The 10,811-nt window shown below is 46.8% G+C and overlaps 1 protein-coding gene across 4 annotated transcripts in view; it reads right to left on the reverse strand.

Moving 5' to 3' along the window:
- LOC147114800 (RNA-binding Raly-like protein) overlaps positions 1-7,979 on the reverse strand; it is an 859,876-nt gene extending 851,897 nt beyond the window's left edge. For 2 of the 4 annotated variants that reach the window (XR_015078991.1, XM_085992749.1), the window contains exons 1-2: positions 7,114-7,287; positions 6,544-6,623 (exon numbers count right to left, since the gene is read on the reverse strand). The gene's annotated coding sequence lies outside the window, so the exon portion shown is untranslated. Of the gene's footprint in view, positions 1-6,543; positions 6,624-7,113 lie in introns of all 4 variants that reach the window. The other 2 variants (XR_015078992.1, XM_085992753.1) reach the window with 2 other exon arrangements.
- Between the last annotated feature and the right edge of the window lie 2,832 nt (positions 7,980-10,811).

Genomic DNA, 10,811 nt, shown 5'->3' on the forward strand with positions numbered 1-10,811 from the left:
CCCAGATGAAACCGTCTCTCCTTGGCTCTTTTCTCTCTCTTTTCAACTTGAGCTTGTTGTTGACGATGGACAACCTGCTCTGCCCTTGGAGGTTTGAGTAAGTCAAAACTTGTCCGCAACTGCCTCTTCATCATGAGCGAAGCGGGGGAAGTTTTGGTTGTGGCATGCGGCTCGTTCCTGTAGGACAACAGGAAGCTGTTCAGACGTTGGTGGATTGAGCCCTGACCTAGCGATGCCTTCAAGGCGTGCTTCAAAGTTTGCACGAACCTTTCTGCCTGGCCGTTAGTAGAGGGATGATAGGGCGCAGACCTGATGTGTTGGACACCATTCACATGCAGGAAGGTTGCAAACTCCTGTGATACAAATTGTGGACCGTTGTCACTTACGAGTTGTTCCGGTGAGCCATAACGGCTGAACATCTCACCAAGTTTCTCAATTGTTTTCTCTGCCGTGGTAGACCTCATCACAGCGACCTCCGGCCACTTGCTACGAGCATCTACAACCACCATAAACATCTTCTCTTCGAAAGGACCGGCGAAGTCCACATGTACTCACTGCCACACTTCTGCAGGCCAATCCCAGGGGTGTAAGGTTGCCAGCTGTGGAACATTCCAGACCCTTTGACATGGGGAACATGTTTTGGCTTTCTCCTCAATATTCCCATCGAGACCTGGCCACCAGAAGTAGCTTCTTGCCATTTCCTTCATCCGAACCATCCCACTGTGGCCTGTATGAAGTTGTTGCAGTATAGGTTCCCTCAGAGGTGGCGGAATGACGACACGGCGTCCCCAAAGAAGACAACCTGCCTGGACGGAGAGCTCATTTCTTTTTGAAACGTAAGGTTTCAAACTAGGAGAATCTCCTATAGCTCTCCCTCGAATGACATTGTCCATTACCTCAGGCAGGACTGGATCGTTGCGGGTGTACCTTCGCACCTGAACTGCAGTGACAGGTGCTCCCTCCACTTGTCTAAAGATATCTATCTGACGAGGCTCTGGGGGAGTAACAGGCAAGGGTAGCCTTGAGAGACCGTCTGCGTTGCCGTGCAAGTCTGATTTGCGATGTTTGATGTCGTATGTGTGTCCTGACAACAGTAAAGCCCACCTTTGCATCCTGCTTGCAGCGAGAGACGGAATTCCGGTGTGGGGCCCGAAGATTGAAGTCAATGGACGGTGGTCCATCAGGAGTGTGAACCTTCTCCCAAACAGGTACTGATGAAATTTTCGAATTCCAAAAACGATTCCCAAGGCCTCGCGCTCGATCTGCGCATAGTTACTCTCGGCCTTGTTCAAGGTGCGTGATGCGAAGGGGATAGGTTTCTCTTCACCCGAAGGCATGATGTGGGATATGACTGCTCCCACACCGTATGGTGATGCATCACATGCTAGCTGCACGGGTAGCTTTGGGTCGAAGTGTGTCAGGACCTCCGATTTCAGCAATGCTTTCTTTGCTTGGGCGAAAGCTTCGTTGCACAGTTCAGTCCATTTCCATGTTTTACCTTGACATAGCAACTGATGTAATGGCTTCAACAATGTTGTTAAGTCTGGAATAAACTTCCCATAGTAGTTAAATAGCCCCAGAAATGAACATAACTGGCTCACATTCTGGAGTGCTGGGGCCTCCACGATCGCCTTGACCTTTGACGGCGCCTTATGCAGGCCAGTAGCGTCAATCACATGCCCCAGGTACTCAACTGAAGACTGAAAGAATTGACATTTGTCTTTACAAACTCTGAGTCCGTACTCTTTCACTCATTGTAGTGTCGCATCCAAGTTCAGAAAATGATCCTCCTCATTTGTCCCAGTGACAAGGATGTCGTCCAGGTAGCACTGGACTCCTGGCAGTCCACTCAAAATCTGATCCATTGCCCTTTGGAATAGAGCGGGGGCCGACGTAATTCCAAACGGAAGGCGGCAGTACCTGTATAGCCCCTTGTGTGTCACAATTGTCAGCAGCTCCTTTGATTTGTCATCGACATGCATTTGTAGGTAAGCCTGGCATAAATCTATTTTGCTGAACTTTTGCCCTCCGGCCAGGCCCGTAAAAAGATCCTCAATGAGGGGAAGAGGGTACTGTTCCGCAGACAGCACCGGGTTAATAGTCACTTTAAAATCCCCGCAGATTCGAACAGATCCATCCTTTTTCAGGACAGGAACAATGGGTGTGGCCCATTTGCTCACACTCACAGGCTCCAGGACTCCATTCTCGACTAAGGCCTCCAAGTTAGCCTCAACTTTTGGCCTAATTGCATAGGGTACAGGTCGGACTTTGTGAAACTTCGGCTTGCTGTCAGGTTTAATGTCCAGTCTCACGCTGATATTTTTCATGCTCCCAAGTTCCCCATTGAAGAGTTCTGCATGTTTGTTTAACACTGCAGTCAGACCTGACTCCCCTTTTTACATCATGCGGACTGCAGGCCAGTCCAGCGTGATTTTCTCTAGCCACGCACGTCCCAGTAGCGATGGGTAATTTCCCTTTACCACATATAGTGGCAGTTTTGCAGTCTGTCCGTTCAATTTAACTGTCACCTCAATGGTGCCTCTCATGGCCACAGGTTCACCGGTATACGTCTTTAGCACAATGTTTGTTGGCTGAAGGGTAAGATGCTTTAGCATTTTGTTGTAGACAGTGTCTGAAACAAGGGACACAGCCGTGCCTGTGTCCACCTCCAGCCGCACTGATTGTCCCTCCACCACTGGTGACACCCAGTAGCCATTTGAATCACCTGCAACCATCAGTATGTGCACCTCTTCCTCCTCAGAGGTGTCGCTTCCCTCTGTTTTGCTTGTTCCATCATACTGCACTGAATGAACACTCTTTTTCCTCTCTTGTCCAAATACAGACATTTTGCTTCCATGCTTCCCAGCTCTGTCTGTTCTTTTTTTACCTCTACAGGCGCGTTCAATGTGACCCTTTTTGCCACAATTTCGGCATTCCAGCTCCGTACACCAGCAGTCATTAGCGTGATGGCCCGTTTTCCCACAACGGTAACATGTGCCGTTCCGCGCACCTTTAGGCTCAGATGACACCTTGTGAACTCTCCCTGTTGCACTCAACTGGTGAGCCTCCTTTTCCGCCATCTCCATGGAGATACTAACTTCAATGGCCTTTTCAAGAGTAAGGTTGTCCTCAGTATGAAGGCGCTTCTGTGTGGCTGCATTTTGCAGACCACACACGAGTCTGTCTCTAATGGTGTCCTTCAGCACCTCCTTGAACTCGCAGTGTTCTGATAACCTTTTGAAAGCAGCAATAAACATCGTCACTGATTCCTCCTCCTCTTGATTCCGTTTGTGAAATCTAAATCTCTCAGCAATAACCATAGGTTTTGGTGAAAAATGTGCTCCAAGAATTTCCACTAGTTGCTTATATGTTTTAGTTCCTGGCTTATCTGGTTGCACGAGGCTGCGAAGTAAATTGAATGTCTTTGGCCCGATTACACTCAAAAAGGTTGGCACGACCTTTTCATTTGCCACCGCATTCGCCAATACAAAATAGTCAAAACGTTCCGTATATGCGCTCCATTGCCCCACATTTTCATCAAAATCACCGATGTTTCCTAATATAGTAGCCATCTCACGTTTCAAATTAAAATTTCTGTTCACTCACTGCACCCGTCTCTGTTCCGAGTCTTTTGTAGTCGAAAACAAGAAAGTTCCCACAACACAGATTCATCCGATCCTCGTCGCCACTTGTTGTGTCGGTACCTTTCTACCTAGACACAATTTAGGACTCAGAACTCAGAGATTCAAACATGAAGTGCTTTATTGGAAGGAAAGGAAGTTCTGGAAAGTTCCGAACAAAGAGAGCTAAACTTAACCGAGAACACCCAACCATTTATCTCCTGTGACAGCGCCACCACAGGTGGGAGGAGAACACACAATAGAACACACAATACATAATGTACTGATTTACTCTGGCAAGGAGGGCATTGGTGACCTGTTTAATACAGCTGTGCACTGCAGAGTGGACAATGTACCCTATAGCAGCCTGGAAGGAGGCTGTAGCAAAAAAAAATTAAGAGTCGTGGTGCCTTTGAGAGCCACTGGCAAAGCATGGGCCCCTGGTCCAGCACGCAGTAGGTCCTGCTGAAACAGGCTGCATAGGTCAGCAGCAGCTTGCCTGGTGAAGTACAGATTCCTGCAGCACTGCTCCTCAGAAATATCCAAGTAAATAACTCTCGGCCTATAGATTCTGTGGGCTGGGTAAGGCCTTCAAAAAGCAGCTCTCCCTTGTCACCAGCTGTCTTCTAACAAGTCCAGCTGCTGCTTGTTCTGGTTCTTCAGGCTGCTGCTGTTCCTCTTCCTCCAACTCTTCATCCATGCAAAGGAGTGAAGCAAAAACAGCACCTGTGATAAGCAGTGGTGCTTGATGAGGGTAGGTAAGGGCAAAATAAATCATAAACAAGCAAACTGGAGGCACAGAACTGCTCTGTAAATGCACAGCATTCAGTGGCATATAGATCCTAATGACCATAGTGCCCGGTGGGTGCCTCTTTAATTTCAGCTTCTAGTTATGTCAGTTTATGAAGCCAATGCCACTAAGTTTTACTCGGCAGGTTTGCCATTTGGCAGCACTTCTGACCCACCCAGTTAAAATCGCATTGGGTTGATATTATGGCATCAGGCCCCTATTTCTCATCAACATGCTGCCCCTCGGTGACCTCGACCGAAAACACAGTGTCAGTTACCACATATATGCTGACAACACCCAGCTCTACCTCACCACCACTTCTCTTGACTACTGTTGCTAAATTGTCAGACTGCTTGTCTGACATCCAGTTCTGGATGAGCAGAAATTTTCTCCAACTAAATATTGGGTAGACCGAAGCCATTGTCTTCGGTCCTCGCCACAAACTCCGTTCCCTAGCCACCGACTTCATCCCTCTCCCTAGCATCTGTCTGAGGTTGAACCACACTGTTCACAACCTTGGTGCCATATTTGACCATGAAATGAGCTTCCGATATGCACATATGCACGTTGTAACTAAGACCGCCTATTTCCACCTCCGTAACATCGCCCGACTCCGCCCCTGCCTCAGCTCATCTGCTGCTGAAACCCACATCCATGCCTTTGTTACCTCTAGACTTGACTATTTCATCGCACTCCTGGCTTGCCTCCCATGTTCTACCCTACGTAAACTTGAGGTCATCTAAAACTCGGCTGCCCGTGTCCTAACTCGCACCAAGTCCCGTTCACCCATCACCCCTGTGCTCGCTGACCTACATTGGCTCCCGGTTAAGCAACGCCTCGATTTTAAAATTCTCATCCTTGTTTTCAAATCCCTCCATGGCCTCACCCCTCCCTATCTCTGTAATCTACTCCAGCCACACAGCCCCCCCCGAGATACACGGGATACTTTCTTTTTTTAGCTGAGGCATAGAATATAAGAGCAGGGAGGTTATGCTTGAACTGTATAAAACACTAGTTAGACCACAGCTAGAGCACTACGTATAGTTCTGGTCACCACATTACAAGAAAGATGTGATTGCACTAGAGAGGGTACAGAGGAGATTTAGGAGGACGTTGCCAGGACTGGAGAATATTTGCTATGAGGAAAGATTGGATAGGCTGGGGTTGTTTTCTTTGGAACAGAGGAGGCTGAGGGGAGACTTAATTGAGATGTATAAAATTATGAGGGGCCTGGATAGTGGATAGAGCAGAGAGGTCAATAACTAGGGGGCATAGATTTAAAGTAATTGGTAGAAGGATCAGAGGGGAGTTGAGGAGAACTTTCTTCCCCCAGAGGGTGGTGGGGGTCTGGAACTCACTGGTGGTGGTAGAGGCAGAAGCCCTCATCACATTTAAAAAGTACTTGGATATGCCCTTAAAGTGCCGTAACTTACAGGGCTATGGACCATGAGCTGGAAAGTGGGATTAGGCTGGATAGCTCTTTTTTCGCCGGTTCAGACACGATTGGCCAAATGGTCTCCTTCTTTGTCGTACATTTCTATGATTCTCTATTTGCGCTCCTCTAATTCTGGCCTCTTGAGCATCCCTGATTTTAAGCTTGGAATTCCCTGCCTAAACCTCTCCACCTCTCTTTCCTCCTTTAAGACGCTCCTTAAAACCAACCTCTTTGTCATCTGCCCTAATTTCTCTTTATGTGGCTCGTGTCAAATTTTGTTTGATAACGCTCCTGTGACGTGCCTTGGGATGTTTTGCTACATTAAAGGTGCTATATAAATACAAGTTGTTGTTGTATCTACGAGGCACCTGCCACTTTCTGGTGGCTGTGTTTGCGACTTCCGTCAGCTGCACGTAAAAATGGCGGCCAGCGAGTTTCCAGCGGGAACATAGTGAGAAATTGTTTTCCCAATTTAACAGCTCATCCGCCCCATTCTTGTCATGCGGGTTGCGTTAAAATCGGGGTCCTCGTGTAATGCATGGTTTTCATCCCAAATTACTTCTCAAAATTACTTGTTTTTATGTAAGTGTCTGGTATAAACAAAAAATTACAAATGTCAGTGGAACACCTCTTCCATTCCTCTCTTAACTATAAACCATAACAATCCACTTGTCAATGAGTTATGAAATCTTGCTCACTCATGTGACAAATGTGAAGTCCCACTGTCAATCATTCTTCTCTTGCGCACACCAGGATAACCAATGGATACATCTCAGTTCTATGGAGTTTCAAAACAAATTGGTTAATGATAGTTTAGATACAAATGTGAAAGGATGTGAATTGTAGTATCTTTGGATACTAGATATAGACTAATTTACAGTTCATACACTCTAATAACTGTCTACTTCAGGATAACAAATAGCACTGATCCAAGAAACTCAGCAGCCCTGGAGCACTGACAGCTTGTATCCTTCATCAAAACCTTACATGCAAGTCAAGCCTTTACATGTTTTTCCCTTTGGAAAAATCTATGCAGTTAGCAGTTCTTGGTGCATCTAATTTTTGGTACAAAAGCTGTCAAATCAATCTATTCGCCCCAAGTCAGTATCCATGTTGAATAATTCAACATTTTACCAGATGCTGTCCATAGCACTGTACAGCTAAGAGAAGCTTTAATCAAGATAAAAATACTAGTAAGTGATTGCACCCCCCCCCCCCCAAATAACAAAGAGGCCAAGATGAACAGGTTAAAGAGATTTTTCACTTACCCGGAGATTGTTTCTAAAGTTCTCTTCGCTCCTAATCCATAAATCTTCACCATGGGGTTAGTCAGGCACCTACAAGATATAGGAGGCTGTGACATCACAAAGAATAAGGACCCCAATCAGATCTATAAAGGCAGCCATCCCTCATCTTCCTAAGTGGTAACAAGGAAAGATTAGAATCACATTTGAAAATTCCAACATGAATTTATTGAGGAAAAATATGATCCAGCTTGAAGATAACTTAGCAAAGCTGGGCAGATTCTAAACATGGAGGAAAATATAATTGAATTGAACATTCTAAGTCAGGTCTGGGTATCAGTAGGAAGCAAAAACCCAAACGTGCAGGTCAGAATTATCTAGGTTAGCCTAAGAGAAAGATAAAAGCCAGTGAACTAGAAACAGAAGATGAGATATAATAACTAAGCTGCTGATGTACAACTACAGTGCTCATTCCCTCCTGACACCCTCATGCATTATCCAAGATGTGTAGAAATAACAGTAGATTTCTGAGGAAAGAATACCAGCAGAGAGGCAAGAAGAATGGAACGCTCATTTTATTTTTTCATTTTTCTCCCAGGTAAATTAAAATTCTCTTTTTTAATTCTCTTTCAAGTCAGTTTTACCACAGGAAGCAGGGAATAATGCCCAAAAGAACTGATGGTGTTAAACACACCCAACATAAACAACTATCAGTAATGCTGCCAGCTAATCTCAGCCTCAGCAAAGGCCAAAAGTAATTTATAATGCTTTGGAAAAGAGTAGACAAAAAATCTTATTGCCACATGACAGATATCCACCCACGAAGCCTCCAACTACTCTATAATGGAAAACATAATGGCCTAGAAATTCAGTTTGGGCCCGCCAGCTCGCTTGCGCCCAGAAGTTACCGCTGCGCGTGGAGCCACTTGCGCCCGCCGGAAATTCAGTTTCAGCGCCCCAAGTCGAAGCCGGCCGCTATTCAAGGGTGTGGCCGCGCCTGCTTGGGGCGCTGAAACTGAATTTCGGCGCGCTAGGTGCCGCAGCGCCACCCGCTGCGGAGCGGCAGGCTGCGGTACTGCAGGCCTTCCTCCCTCTCTTAAGGGGGAGGTGCCTGCAACAGCGAGATCGCCGCTCGCTAGTGCCGGCAAATGAGCCCGGCACCACAGAGAAGTGCCGGGCTCCCGGAAAACAGCTGGCAATGCCGCGGGGGGGGGTGGTGGAGGAGGCCGGGGAAGGAGGTGCGGGCAGGCGGCCGCCGAAAAAGCGGCTGGCCGCACCTCCGCCTTAACTCGCCCCACTAAGGCTGCAGGACGGCCCCATTTTCAGATCGCTGTTTGCGGCCGCTGCAGAAGAGGCGGCCGCAACTAAATATGGCGGTCGGGCCGGTAGCGGGGCGGTAGCGGGGCACTGCGCACACCGATGACGTCATCGGTGGCTGCGCAGCGCTACTGGCTAATGCCGCCATTACCGCAGCGCTGAATATCGGCGCAATCTCAGCAAGTGGCGCAAAAGCCCTCTTTGGGTGAAAACTGGGCGCAAAGCCTACTGAATTTCTAGCCCAATGTCTCTAGCAATCAAATGATCCTCAATTCAGTCAGGCTTATGATGTCCATTTTCATCATACCTAAATATCAGTGTCTCCTGGATGCCTAAATATAAGTGCTGAAATTTACAGTCCAAATCTTTCAGATTAGGATGTATCACAACCTCATTAATATGACATGGCAAGGTTACTTTGGATAACACCTCCAAAGTGGGCTCCAAAAGTACAATAACCCTGAAAATTAAAAGTACAGTGCATTCACTCTAATAGTCTTTAGCTCCATAATACATCTAGCTAATGTAGATACAGGAGATACATATATGAGGTTGAGCCTTTCAGGGGTGGGGTAGGGTGGTGGGGAGTGGTGGGTGGGTGGCAGAATCCAATGGTTCAAAAGAAGTACCTGTACCTACAAGGACTCAACACAAATGGAGTGTAAATCTCTATTATAAACTGTCTTTATCAAAGTTATCTCGAGTGAGAATGCAGGGAAAAATGAGGACAGACTAATGGCTCCCGACAGTATGACCACATGCCTCTCTTTGAATACCCTCATAGATGAGGGTGAGGTCTGATCCTTGTAAGTTAGCTCCTTAAGATGGCAGGAAAATGTCAAAAGTATAGAATCTTGCCCAATGAGAATTGCAATGCCATTGTGTACACTATTTATCAAAATAGTTCTAAATGTTTCTAATAAAACCTGAATGGCTTTCTATTAAGTGTATTGTACTCTCACGACCCTAGCCTGTCTTTCCTCTTCATTAGCCAGGTAAATTAGCTGCATTTAGTGGGAGTTTTGAAAAAAATATACTAATCACTTTTGTAAGGGAGGTCAGACCAGACTGTAAGGGTCACAAGGATCCCAAGGACACAGCAGGGTCCCAGAAAGCTGCGGATTGCCCGAGCTAAGAAGGGGACATTTCCCCAGAAACCTGTTTAAACTGTGTGATTTTGAAATGTGTGTGCGTGGTAATTTCTAGTTTAAGCTGAGGGGAAGGTGGGGGTCTCCCAGTTGGGGAGAGGCCATACGAGAACCTCTATCCAGAGTTGGAAGGGGTCCCCGGACCCCGGAAAGGAGGAATTTTTGGATCCCATGAAAAACATTTTCTTTAAAAAGGCAACACATCATTCTCAACCGACAGAACATTCCAGAAGGAAGGGTGAACTGGGGGCCATTAGCATCTAAAGGCCCTGGTCACCCCAACCCAAAACACCAGATGCAACACCTCTACAGGGCAAGAGCTCAACCCAAAACAAACCTCACAAAGAGGGAACAGACTGGTCAGAGCCAGGAGCTTCCAAAGCCAAACAAGACAAAGGAAAAGGATTAACGGACAATCTAGTCTACACTTCGCACCTACTCACACTTTGAGCACCGGACCGGACACAAGGGGACAGCCATCACCGGACCATTATTGGTATCTAAAGACAAAGGACTCTCAAGCCCAGATACAGTATAACTGGGGTGAGAATCTCACAGACAGTGTGCGTGTGGAGGCAGAGTCGAAGGAACGCCCGACGAGAAGGAAGGAAGAAGAAGCCCGCGGACCACGGAGGCATCGGAACCAGAGACCGGAGAGCGAGGGGAGAGAAAAGCGCGCTGTTCCGGACCGAAAGCGTTTTCAAAACCGTACGAAAGGGGACTGTGAGTATGAGCTTTCCTCAATGAGGATCACCCCACTTAGTGATAGGAGGATGGGAGGCTTGTGGTCATAGGAATAGGGTTTAAGGTCATTTTAGTTCGGTTTCACCCTATGTTTTCCCTTCCCAGAACAATTGGTTAAGTTTAAAGTTCTATGTTTAAGGTGCTGTTTTAAGAACTTGTTCAGGTTTAAAGACGTCAAGGAACTTTCAGTGGGAAGTGCTGTGTGGAGTTCGGTACTGAGATTATTGCCTTGCTTGTGTTTCACGTGTCCAAATAAAGTGAGTTGTATCTTTTATCCGGTGTCTGCTTCTGGTTACTGCAATTTGAATCTGTCACAAATGTCCAAGCTGTAATTCGCGTTGTAGAACAGTAGTGGGGGAAGTGGGATTCAAAACCTCACGCCAGTAATTTGGGGGATGAGCTGCAATTGGGAATGAGCAGTTAGATTAAGTGGGACAGGCTGAAACTCTGCCTGGGGTTGTATCTGGTATAAACAACCAAGAAGCACTTACTCAGAGAAATTCTCTGAGGACT

The sequence above is a fragment of the Somniosus microcephalus genome, chromosome 7 (assembly GCF_052327205.1).
Source record: "Somniosus microcephalus isolate GS21.2 chromosome 7, FLI_Smic_1.0, whole genome shotgun sequence".
NCBI classification, from domain to species: Eukaryota; Metazoa; Chordata; class Chondrichthyes; order Squaliformes; family Somniosidae; genus Somniosus; species Somniosus microcephalus.